The sequence below is a fragment of the Oncorhynchus clarkii genome, chromosome 13 (assembly GCF_045791955.1).
Source record: "Oncorhynchus clarkii lewisi isolate Uvic-CL-2024 chromosome 13, UVic_Ocla_1.0, whole genome shotgun sequence".
In the NCBI taxonomy this organism is placed as follows: Eukaryota; Metazoa; Chordata; class Actinopteri; order Salmoniformes; family Salmonidae; genus Oncorhynchus; species Oncorhynchus clarkii.
The window spans coordinates 15,288,344-15,301,840 of record NC_092159.1 but is presented as its reverse complement, the minus strand read 5'-3'; the positions used below and the strand labels follow the sequence as shown (position 1 = coordinate 15,301,840).

The 13,497-nt window shown below is 41.0% G+C and overlaps 1 protein-coding gene across 1 annotated transcript in view; it reads right to left on the bottom strand.

The window, feature by feature from the left end:
* Positions 1 to 13,497, bottom strand: part of LOC139424506 (myb/SANT-like DNA-binding domain-containing protein 4) — a 1,073,247-nt gene that overhangs the window by 755,985 nt on the left and 303,765 nt on the right. The window lies entirely within an intron of this gene.

The window sequence follows — 13,497 nt, the reverse complement described above, 5'->3', positions numbered from 1 at the left end:
GAGAATTACCAAACACAGATTGAACGACAAAGACCAGGGAGGTTTTCCAATGCCACACAAAGGGCACCTATTGGTAGATGGGTAAAAATAAAAAAATAAACATTGAATATCTCTTTGAGCATGGTGAAGCTATTCATTACACTTTGGATGGTGTATCAATACACCTAGTCATTACAAAGATACAGGCGAGGAAGGAAACCGCTCAGGGATTTCACCATGAGGCCATTGGTGACTGAAATAGTTACAGAAATGAATGGCTGTGATAGGAGAAAACTGAGGATGGATCAACAACATTGTAGTTACTCCACAATACTAACCTAAATGACAGAGTGAAAAGAAGGAAGCCTGTACAGAATAAAAAAAAAAAATATTCCAAAATATGCATCCTGTTTGCAATAAGGCACTAAAGTAAAACTGCAAAAATTATTACAAAGAAATTAACTTTCTGTCCTGAATACAAAGTGTTATATTTGGGGAAATCCAACACATCACATCACTGAGTACCACTCTTCATATTTTCAAGCATGGTGGTGGCTGCACAATGTTATGGGTATGTTGTCATCAGGCAAGGACTAGGTAATTTTTTAAGATAAAAATAAATGGAATATAGCTAAGCACAAGCAAAATCCTAATGATACATCAGATGACCTGGCCTCCACAATCACCCAACCTCAACCCAATTGAGATGATTTGGGATGAGTTGGACCAAAGAGTGAAGGAAAAGCAGCCAACAAGTATTCAGCGTATGTGGGAACTTCTTCAAGACGGTTGGAAAAGCATTTCAGGTGAAGCTGGTTGAGAGAATGCCAATAGTGTGCAAAGCTGTCATCAAGGCAAAGGTTGGCTACTTTTAGAATCTCAAATATAAAATATATTTTGTTTCGTTGAACACTTTTTTTGTTACTACATGATTCCATGTGTGTTATTTCATAGTTTGATCTCTTCACTATTATTCTGCAATGTAGAACAAATAAAGAAAAACCCTTGAATGAGTAGGTGTGTCCAAACTTTTGACTGGTACTGTATATACAGTGCCTTGCGAAAGTATTCGGCCCCCTTGAACTTTGCGACCTTTTGCCACATTTCAGGCTTCAAACATAAAGATATAAAACTGTATTTTTTTTGTGAAGAATCAACAACAAGTGGGACACAATCATGAAGTGGAACGACATTTATTGGATATTTCAAACTTTTTTAACAAATCAAAAACTGAAAAATTGGGCGTGCAAAATTATTCAGCCCCCTTAAGTTAATACTTTGTAGCGCCACCTTTTGCTGCGATTACAGCTGTAAGTCGCTTGGGGTATGTCTCTATCAGTTTTGCACATCGAGAGACTGACATTTTTTCCCATTCCTCCTTGCAAAACAGCTCGAGCTCAGTGAGGTTGGATGGAGAGCATTTGTGAACAGCAGTTTTCAGTTCATTCCACAGATTCTCGATTGGATTCAGGTCTGGACTTTGACTTGGCCATTCTAACACCTGGATATGTTTATTATTGAACCATTCCATTGTAGATTTTGCGTTATGTTTTGGATCATTGTCTTGTTGGAAGACAAATCTCCGTCCCAGTCTCAGGTCTTTTGCAGACTCCATCAGGTTTTCTTCCAGAATGGTCCTGTATTTGGCTCCATCCATCTTCCCATCCATTTTAACCATCTTCCCTGTCCCTGCTGAAGAAAAGCAGGCCCAAACCATGATGCTGCCACCACCATGTTTGACAGTGGGGATGGTGTGTTCAGCTGTGTTGCTTTTACGCCAAACATAATGTTTTGCATTGTTGCCAAAAAGTTCAATTTTGGTTTCATCTGACCAGAGCACCTTCTTCCACATGTTTGGTGTGTCTCCCAGGTGGCTTGTGGCAAACTTTAAACGACACTTTTTATGGATATCTTTAAGAAATGGCTTTCTTCTTGCCACTCTTCCATTAAGGCCAGATTTGTGCAATATACGACTGATTGTTGTCCTATGGACAGAGTCTCCCACCTCAGCTGTAGATCTCTGCAGTTCATCCAGAGTGATCATGGGCCTCTTGGCTGCATCTCTGATCAGTCTTCTCCTTGTATGAGCTGAAAGTTTAGAGGGACGGCCAGGTCTTGGTAGATTTGCAGTGGTCTGATACTCCTTCCATTTCAATATTATCGCTTGCACAGTGCTCCTTGGGATGTTTAAAGCTTGGGAAATCTTTTTGTATCCAAATCCGGCTTTAAACTTCTTCACAACAGTATCTCGGACCTGCCTGGTGTGTTCCTTGTTCTTCATGATGCTCTCTGCGCTTTTAACGGACCTCTGAGACTATCACAGTGCAGGTGCATTTATACGGAGACTTGATTACACACAGGTGGATTGTATTTATCATCATTAGTCATTTAGGTCAACATTGGATCATTCAGAGATCCTCACTGAACTTCTGGAGAGAGTTTGCTGCGCTAAAAGTAAAGGGGCTGAATAATTTTGCACGCCCAATTTTTCAGTTTTTGATTTGTTAAAAAAGTTTGATATATCCAATAAATGTCGTTCCACTTCATGATTGTGTCCCACTTGTTGTTGATTCTTCACAAAAAAATACAGTTTTATTTATTTATGTTTGAAGCCTGAAATGTGGCAAAAGGTCGCAAAGTTCAAGGGGGCCGAATACTTTCGCAAGGCACTGTATATATACACTACCGCTCAAAAGTTTAGGGTCACTTAGAAGAGTTGCCTCTTCCCTGTTGACGTTGAGACTGTTTTGCGGGTACTATTTAATGAAGCTGCCAGTTGAGGACTTGTGAGGGGTCTGTTTCTCAAACTAGACACTCTAATGTACTTGTCCTCTTCCTCAGCTGTGAGGTTATTCTGGTTAGCGGTAGTGCGCTGTTCTGTGAAGGGAGAGGTACACAGCGTTGTACGAGATCTTCAGTTTCTTGGCAATTTCTCGCATGGAATTGCCTTCATTTCTCAGAACAAGAATAGACTGACGAGTTTCAGAAGAAAGTCTTTGTTTCTGGCCATTTTGAGCCTGTAATCAAACCCACAAATGCTGATGCTCCAGATACTCAACTAGTCTAAAGAAGGCCAGTTTTATTGCATCTTTAACCAGAACAACAGTTTTCAGCTGTGCTAACATAATTGCAAAATGGTTTTCTAATGATCAATTTAAAATGATAAACTTGGATTAGCTAACACAATGTGCCATTGGAACACAGGAGTGATTGTTGTTGATAATGGGCCTCTGTGTGCCTATGTAGATATTCCATAAAAAAATCTGCCGTTTCCAGCTACAATAGTCATTTACAGCATTAACAATGTCTACACTGTATTTCTGATCTATTTTATTTTAATGGACAAAAAAATGTGCTTTTCTTTCAAAAACAAGGACATTGCTATGTGACCCTAAGCTTTTGAACGGTAGTGTATATATACTGTATATCTACTTTTTTTTTTTTATCTTTAACTCTGCATTGTTTGAAAAGGACAAGTAAGTAAGCGTTTCACTGTATGTCTACACCTGTTGTTTACAAAGCATGTGACTGATACAATTTGATTTGACTGATTTGAGGTCATCAGTCATGTCTTTTCCAAGGTTCCTTGTCTAATGAAATTAGGCTGAGACTACAAGGTAAAGAAATCCAACAGATGAATGAAGGTGACTGTCTGTAGCACCACAAGACACAGACCCAAGACGTACACAATGAGCTACACGAGGCTGGCTAGCAGGGTAAATCGAGAAATTACTGTCCACTCCTTTATGTACTTTTTCTATCCAAACTTCTACATACATAATTATATCCTATAAAATACCAGGCCCATCCGTCCTTCATTGCTGACAATGCCACGTGTCAATTGGTAGTCTTACAGTGTGTCCAATTCTTCCATATAGTGTAGTTGTAAAAAATAAACAAGCCGTTATAGTTGACTTGGCCAAGAACAATGACCAATTCCTTAATGTCAAACCAAACCAAAATAGAACTTAAAACTTGAGTGTCATGTCGTCGGGTTTGAATCCATCACAAACACTTTCTTTCACAAAACCCTCTCAGAATCCAAACAATTCAAACTATTTCTATACAAGTAGAATAGAACCCTATCATTTTCACTCTATTCCACGTTTTCTCTCATCCAAACCTCATTGTTGTGTCTTTGGGCTTCAGTAACACATTAGACTGAGGACATCTGACAGCAACTTCATACCAATTCAGTCTGAAGCAGAGGAGGCTGGTGGGAGGAGCTATAGGAAGACGGGCTCATTGTAATGGCTGGAATGGAATGGAGTCAAACATGTAATTTCCATATGTTTGATACCGTTCCATTGATTCCATTCCAGCCATTACAATGAGCCCGTCTTCCTATAGCTCCCTCCACCAGCCTCCACTGGTCTGAAGGAATGTTGAAACGGTTCAGTGCTGATGAACAGTTCAGTACATGTTTCCCCATAACTGTGAGACTGAGACTGTGGCTATCTGGCCTGGGTTAAAATAGTATTTAAAATATTTAAAATACGTTAATCGTTTCATTGAGCCTGCCTAGCGTCTGAGATTGACAGGGTTTGAATTTTTGGGACTATTCCATTGGTGCCATTGCTGCCAGTAAAGCTCATTATTCAAACTCAAATAATCCCAGCTAAAGTACTACATCAGAATTGGGTTGCCTGTGTAGATGAAGCCCAATACTATTTGAACCCAGGTCTGGTGGTGGTGGCCATGGCTCCCTTCACACAACACAAAGCTAGGACAGCTTCCCAGTATTGACAGTAGCAGGCCTGGGACATTAATTTTATTGCCTGTATAAAGGATGTCTGGCCAGTGGCTACAGTTCTCCCTGATGCTGCAGCCTTCCACTCCCTACTGTTTCATCAGTCTGTTGTACTGTTAATCACTAACCTCCTGGACTGGACCCTGGGGAATGGTAGTCGTTAAATCAATGTTAGGTCTGCAGTCAACAATCTACTTTAGATAAACCACACTTAAAAGATTGATGCTAGTTGTATTTCAGTCACATAGAGTAAAAAAACAATCTACCTTAGATAAACTACACTAGATGGTGAAGAATGAAGATCGATGAGTTTTATTTCAGGTGTGTTTCAGCCAAATAAAGTGACAATCTATGTACCACAGATGAACTACTACTCTAGAAGTTTTAGAATACAAGATCAATGATACTTCTATAGCAGTCAAATAGGGTACGAAAATAACAAATATTCAGACTTTTTTACTTTGCTAGTGGAATGGGCTGGCTGGTAAAATAGGTTGTGTTGGTACAATATGAGTATCTCTAAGATGTTTGACACGTTTTTAGTTTTGAAATATTATCCTTATTCAAAATGGATCAATTCACAATTAACTGCTAAACAATTGTACATGAGCATCTTTACCCACAACTGGACTATCCTAAAATAGGCTACATGACGTATCTCAAGTATGTTATATACGTAAATGCTGAATGGCCTCTTCGTGGTATAGTGAGTGTTGAGAAGAAACCACATCATTGAGTCAGAGGGCGTATAGGAGTAGAGAGAGAGAGGGCGTATAAGAGTAGAGAGAGCGAGGGAGAGAGAGGACATTATCCCCATAAGGCTTATAGAGCACGACACGGTGTCTGTGTGTCTGCCTATTCCAAACAGTGGGCCTCACTCTGGAATCGATCTATCACGCTTCTGTCTCAGCCTCCTCTCTGCTTCCATCCTCTCTTCTCCACCAGACATTACGGACGTATTGACGGTCCCTGAGGAACCATTCAACCACCCTCGCTGATCTGCTTTCAGCTCCAAGTGCCTACTTTTAAAGCCTGCTAATAACATATTCATGTATCCCATTCTGTTAATTCCATATTGACCCTATGCGTTTATTACACTCCCTGAGCCGGGAGAGTGCCCTGTCTGTCTGTCTGTCTGTCTGAGGCAGCCGGTAGATTACTCATGTTCGTCCTTTTCAAAGGGACCTGCTCATTTTAAGTGAGAATGCAGCCTCAATCCCTTCCTGAAAAGAGATGATTGGAACACAGCCTAATCTCCTCAGAAGAGATCATCGTTGAGACAGTTCGTAGATGTACTGTCTATATCCAGGGCCGGCTGAGCTGGATGTTTCATAGAAGTCCTGCTTGTTTTAAGTGAGAACCCAGCCCTCACCTAACCTCCTCAAAATATAGTTTCTAGATGTATTCAAGGACTGGAGCAGTTGGATTATGACTTGAATGTCCTAATATGAGTTGGATGTTCTACTTCTAATGTAATCCTGAGTTTATAGCTGTGTTTTATGTGTTTTACCCTGATGATGGTCCATCTTGGATACTGTAGTCTGTACCAATTAGTGAAAAGGCTCCGCATGCTAAGTCTGATATGATCAAACAGACTATAGGCCTGTTTAAAAGATAAATGACTGTGGTAGCTCTACTCCATTCATCGGACACCTGTCTTTGATCCGGCAGAAGTGATGGCACAGTCCTTGATATAAATATCTAGAGGAGACATTATGTGATATGTGTCACTATTTTTAGCTACCATATCAAGCGTGAGTTTGTGTTGATGCCCAGTGAGCTGTCCTGGATCGTGTTCAGAAGGGCACACCGTAGCAAAGCACTTTGCAACAGAAACAAAAATCTGTCGTTCTTATTGGACAAGTTCAAGTAACACCTTCCGTTTCGCTCCATTTTCAAAAGGTGTGTCAAAGTCATACCGTGGAAGACCTAAGGTCTGCGGGTTTTTGGTCTTTCCTTTCAATTAAGTCCTAGACAAACAGGTGAGGGGAGTTCTTTACCAATTAGTGACCTTAATTCATCAATCAAGTACAAGGGGGAAGTGAAAACCTGTGGACACTCTGCATTCCCAGGTCTAAATCAGTCCCTGATTAGAGGAGAACGATGAACAAATGCAGTGGAACTGGCTTCGAGGTCCAGAGTTCAGTTTGAGGGATTTAGAGTCATCTTTCCTTTCTCCTTCGTGAAAAGAAGGAATCCATGGAAAGAGTGTAGTGGGTGAACCAAGTTGACAGCACATGCTGAGTGACAGACAACATGTAATTTGTGTGGCAGTGCTGCTGTGGGATACATTTAGAAGGATCCATTATTTCCCTTTCCCCTCCTTATTCTGGCCAGGACAGCACTTTAACTGATCTTAGATATGTCTTCAATAGATGATTCATATAAATACTCTGTGACTTGGCAGAGAACATGGTTTTCTCACACGACTTGTGGCTTCGCAATCAGTGTTCCCAAAGGACCGATTTTCTCTGTGGAACTGTGGACTGATTGTGTGTGTTTGTGTGTGTGTGTGTGTGTGTGTGTGTGTGTGTGTGTGTGTGTGTGTGTGTGTGTGTGTGTGTGTGTGTGTGTGTGTGTGTGTGTGTGTGTGTGTGTGTGTGAGGGTGTGTGTGTGTTGTGTTTTTCCATGTCGTCTTGTAGAGACCGAATCTCTCTTGTTACACGGGTGAAGATGTAAAACGGGGAATCTCATCATCTTAGACTCTTGAGGTTGAAATCACATTGTTAGTTTGTTTTAAGCTCGTTGGCTTTTCAGGCAGTATTATACATAACAGACCATGTCATTTGTTTACATGAAAGTGAATGCAGTACATTTGCATTACAGAATACAATACTGTATCAGTCCGTGTGTACCTAGCAAGGCAGCAACATGTCCTGTAAGGCTATGTGCACTAGTCAAATCAAATGAAAGTTTAATGGTCGAGTACACAGATTAGCAGGTGTTATAGCAGGTGCAGTGACATGCTTATGTTACCAACTCCAGCAGTGTAGTAGACTGTCTAGCAAATACAATACACATACACAAAATCTAAACAAGAAATCAGGAAATGTCAGAACGAGTCCAATTAACAACCCAGAGTATTCCTAGCCACCGTGCTTCTACACCTGCATTGCTTGCTGTTTGGGGTTTTAGGCTGGGTTTCTGTACAGCACTTTGAGATGTCAGCTGATGTATGAAGGGCTATATAAATACATTTGATTTGATTTGAGTAGATATATTAGAGTGAGCAGTAAGCAGTTCAGTCATCTCCACCATGTTTGTAAGACGGGGCAAGGTCCTTGTCTGAAGGCTTCAGCATTTCACCAGCACAGTTGTGACCATGGAAATGGAAGCTCTAACCCTGGCAATTTGACTAGTAAACTCACAGGTACACTCACAATGGCTGCCTGGAATTGTGACGCAATCATTTCCATGGCATTTTGGATTTCCATAGTAATGTAGAATGTATATTTGTTCATGTCAGTTGAGTTGACTCAACAAATCACAGCACAGATTGAAGGGTACACATCCTGCTTTTACTTCATGGAATGGGTACACTCAAAATGGCTGCCAGTCCACCCATTATGCCATCACTGACTTGAATGGAGACACCCTTTCTATTCATTCTATTTCTATCGTTGTGACTGGGTCGTCTCTGTATGTTCCTAGACTGTATGTAGCCTGATCCCAGATCTATTTGTACTGTCTGGTCAACTCCTATGGTCATTGGTGTGACAGTACAAACAGATCTGGGATCAGGCTATATGTCGTAATGAGGTCATAATAGGGTCACCATGCAGAACACCTTCTGCCTCTCAGGTTACCTGAACTGATGGCTCTCTGCTGTGTCTGGAATCTACTGACACTGGACCCCATAGGGGGGCGAGGGCCATACCCTAACCAGGAGGCCGTGCTGTGCTACTGGGGTCATCAGTATCAGGTTCATCCACCATAATTAATGATGACCATGACACATTAATGTACATTAAGACATATCAGACCTCGTCGTTCATATGGTGAGAACACAGATGGCTTCATACTGACCACATGGTTCATGTGGTCAGTAGCAGTGTACTAGTCAGGTCATGTGATCTATGGGTCCTCTCCTATGACCTGTGACATCATCAAGGACAGAGAGTGAAACAGAGAACTAAACTTACCTTTGAGTCTGACTATAAACTGTGCATTCCTGTAAAGAAAACGTACAGTGTTTCTCAACCTGTTTTATACCTGGAACTGGTACGATATGGCCCTTACATTGAAACTACCACTGACATTAAAACTACTACTTAAGAGAAGTAGCTAAATCAGGTTCAAATAAATAACCATCTGAGGGACCGGTTAGCAGCACCCCAGGGGACCAGTTCCACCCAGAACCGGGAGTTGACTGACCTACACTGACCTACAGCATAGCATCGTATAAAGATGACTCATCATATCTCCCTGTAAACAGAGACTTATGTTTACCATCTATATAACGTTTCCACTGTGACTGTCAATGATTGATGTGGTGGATCATCTGTTTGTGCCGGTATTTTTAGGGACAAATTTAGCTCCAGACAGGCCATAAGATGTGAATTCCGGAATAAAACTCTGAAAAAAAATTGTGTTGTACATTTTGTTTTTCTGGATGCTTACTTCTCGTACCCTGGGCTGTGCTGTGCTGGAGCTCGCTGTCTAATTTTCTGGTTGGTTAGTCAGCCGTGTGTGTGCGTGTGTTTGTACGGGCGTGCCTGCAGATGGCAGGTCAGACATTGTTAAGCGCGTCCTGCCACAGAGTCATCGCGTGCTAGGACTGAATGAAGGAACACACACGATGACATGATGAAGGGCAGAGCAGGGGTGGAGAGAAGGGGAGGATGTGTGATATTATTAACAAACGTTAATCAGAATCCGCTGTTGCAGTGTGAAAGTAAATACTAGTGTTACTGAACCTCGTATGATACACTCTTAGAAAAAAAGGGTTCCAAAAGGGTTCTTCGTCTGTTCCCATAGGAGAACCCTTTTTGGTTCCAGGTAAAACCCTTTTTGGGCCCATGTATAATTGTCTGTGAAAAGGGTTCTACATGGAACACAAAGGGGTTTTACCTGGAACCTAAAAGCATCCTCCAAAGGGTTCTCCTATAGGGACAGCTGAATAATCCTTTTTGGTTCTAGAACACACCTTTTTTTCTAAGAGTGTGCCTGTCAATGTCACCTCCAATACTGCATGGTTGTCATTCACGGGACAGAACGTGAGAGGGCGAGGTCATTATTCTTAACCAACTGAATCAATGCTTTGTGTCACTATCATGTCACTTCACAGGAGGGGCCCCTATCACCTCTAACCCTGTCCGTATTTTCTCTTTGCCCCCAAGTTTCAGATGTTGACATTTTGGGGAATAATCGTGTCATTGGACATTTAACATACCAGTAATATTCCCACAGTTATGTAGGTATTTGTGACACACCCATGTAATGATATTTGAAGTGATGCCAGTCCTAGCCTGGAAACGAGACATGAAAGGGGACTCCTCAGGGACACTAGGGGTTCTGTTTTAGGTATTGGGGCTCGGCAGTGAAGGGAGTTGACCATAAAGGGACAGAAAAAAATGCATTTTTAACTTTAAAAGTCTGGAGACTTGTTCAGTCTTCAAAGGCCTGTCTGTTGGTTTTAGGGGGTTTATCAGTTCAGGTTTTTTTTATGTTTACTTACACATAATTACAAGATTCCATGTAATTACTGGCATAAGTCAAATGAACCCTGGCCTAATTACTCCTTGGAACCATGACATAAAGTTGTCATATGGTAGTTAGTTAAAATATACTACAGTCTATATGTCTATCAGCGATTTGGGAAAACTCGTCAAACAGGAAATGGGAAAAATCTCCAGTGACATAGTTTCCTCTCACTAAGGAGACTACTGAGTGATTTGAACGGACCAGGATTTCCCTCCAACTTATTACTGTAAATGATCTGTTATATTTAGGTTCCTGATGCATTTGGGGAAAATCTCACATTAAATCTTACTCAAAGTACAATCTTAGTAGCATCAAACCAAATGTATTCAACACATCCAATTATGATGTGAAAACATTGCTCCTCATGTCAAAGTTTTTTGTTCCATCAACAATGAATGTGGAAATAGTGAAATTCCTGTAAACAGTGATTCACAATGACGCTTTCGGGACAAATAAGAACAAGTTAGGTTGTACATTTAGAGATTTCCCCACATTATCATTTCGTCTACCTAGAGGATTAAAGTACTTTCCCCTCCATTTCTCTCTCAATGTTCTGCCAGGAAAATAAGTCAAATCTGTGACATTCCGGATTAGATGGAATGCGCTTCTTCCAGCCTCCATACACAACGGTTCCATCCAAATGGCTACCTATTTCCTATATAGTGCATTACTGTTGACCAGAGCCCTGATCAAATTTAGTGCACTAAATAGGGAATAGGTTGGCATTTGGGATGCAAACAACATCATATGTCATGTATGATAAATGACCTGCCTAGAAGATGTACTATTTCATCCTGGCGTATTTCATGGTGGTTGTGATTCCAGCAAAGTGAAACAGGGGGGGGTTACATACACTCTGAAATATTCTGTTTGTAGGCCCCTCAGTAGTGTGCACAGGATGTGCCCCAAATTACACCCTATCCACTATGTCGGGGTCCCAAATGGCACCCTACCCACTATGTAGTGCACTACTTATTTTTTTTAACCTTTATTTAACTAGGCAAGTCAGTTAAGAACAAATTCTTATTTTCAATGATAGGAACAGTGGGTTAACTGCCTGTTCAGGGGCAGAACGACAGATTTGTACATTGTCAGCTCAGGGATTTGAACTTGCAACCTTCCGGTTATTAGTCCAACGCTCTAACCACTAGGCTACCCTACCGCCCCAGATCCGAGTGGGCCTTGGTCAAAAGATGTGCACTATAGGGAACGAGGTGCCGTTCGAGATAAGAGACCACACAGTATATTTTTACTTATCCCTAACAGGATCTCTACACACAAAAATATCTCTCCACTATCACATATCACATCAAAGATTCCCAAACATTGCCTCTGCACCCTAATATGGCTCTGATAACAAAATATACAAATATTTATAATCTAGATAGTACATCATTTTTGGACGAACCACACTAGCTGCATATAATAGTGACTGGATGCAGGGTCATAGGTCAAGCAAGAGCATCAGAATGTAGCGCTGTCTTTTGTACATGTAAGTCAGAAGAACAAGGCTATTATTTTAAGTGATTAGGTAAATCCAATTCAGTGGCTTTGTGGTTACAGTGTACGCCCTGAGATTGGAAGATTGGGGATTCATGCCAAAGACTTTAAAAATGGGACCCAATGCCTCGACTTGGAACTCAGCATTCATCTCGTATTACGTCAATTATGTTTAGATGCATGGAGGTGAATGTTAAATGAAGACAGAGATTGGCTATTAAACAAATGGTATTGATTGGCTAATTTAATGTGCCTAAAATTAAAGATATTTACAAGGGGAGTAGATAATGTGGGGCGTCATACAGGAAGTGTGTGTGTGTGTGTGTGTGTGTGCGTGCTTACGCTATGTTTATTTTATCATGCTGTCGTCACCAAACAACTATAATTACTTAAATCAATACAATTAATTAACATGGTCAGCTTCTGTTATGGCTCTGCTCTCTTCAACCTTCTGTAGCAGGGTTGTTCCACCAATTCGGTGCCTTTTAAGTAGTGTAACTCTGTTCCATTCTGTCATAAAGAGCACATGTTCAACTTAATAAAAACCAAGTTTTCTCATATATATTTTTTTACTATAGTAATTGCCTATTAAGTGTCAAATAAAGTAACGGGGTTGACCGTAACAGGGTTGACCGTAACGGGGTTGACCGTAACAGGGTTGACCGTAACAGGGTTGACCGTAACGGGGTTGACAGTAACAGGGTTGACCGTAACGGGGTTGACCGTAACGGGGTTGACCGTAACAGGGTTGACCGTAACGGGGTTGACAGTAACGGGGTTGACCGTAACAGGGTTGACCGTAACGGGGTTGACGATTTCTTCTTAAATCAGCCATAAATCCCGTTGTGACAGGGGGTATGGAAGCTTGTTGTGTGCAGCAGGGAGTGGCAATTGAATGCAAGCTTCACAAAAATGCAAGCTTTTTATTGTAAAAAAGATTCTAGCCTGTCTACAGTATCTATGGGTAACAGGTTAATGCGCGACCCGCTCAGTTTTCCAACACAAAACACCAGAAATGTGTCAAAAAGGGTAGAACCAGCTCACCTGCTTTCATTATATGATTTGACTATTAGATGATTGTTTCTTTAGAATAAAAAAAAAAAGTTTCACCATATTCAACAGAGAGTTCATTTCACGTGACAGGGTTGATCTTAAAATGAGGCACAGATGTAAATGAATCACTAATCACATTAAACACATTCTTTGTCAAAGCAACAAAATAACTAGGGCTTTATAATGATGGTGAAATTTGAGACATTTTGGAGAGAGGAAGGGAGGATTGAGGAACAGAGGAATTTGGGGATTAAGTGGGTTAAAATCATCATAGAAGTGACACAGGGTTGACAGAGGAATTTGGGGATTAAGTGGGTTAAAATCTTCATAGAAGTGACACAGGGGGGACAGAGGAATTTGGGGATTAAGTGGGTTAAAATCATCATAGAAGTGACACAGGGGGGACAGAGGAATTTGGGGATTAAGTGGGTTAAAATCATCATAGAAGTGACACAGGGGTGGCAGAGGAATTTGGGGATTAAGTGGGTTAAAATCATCATAGAAGTGACAC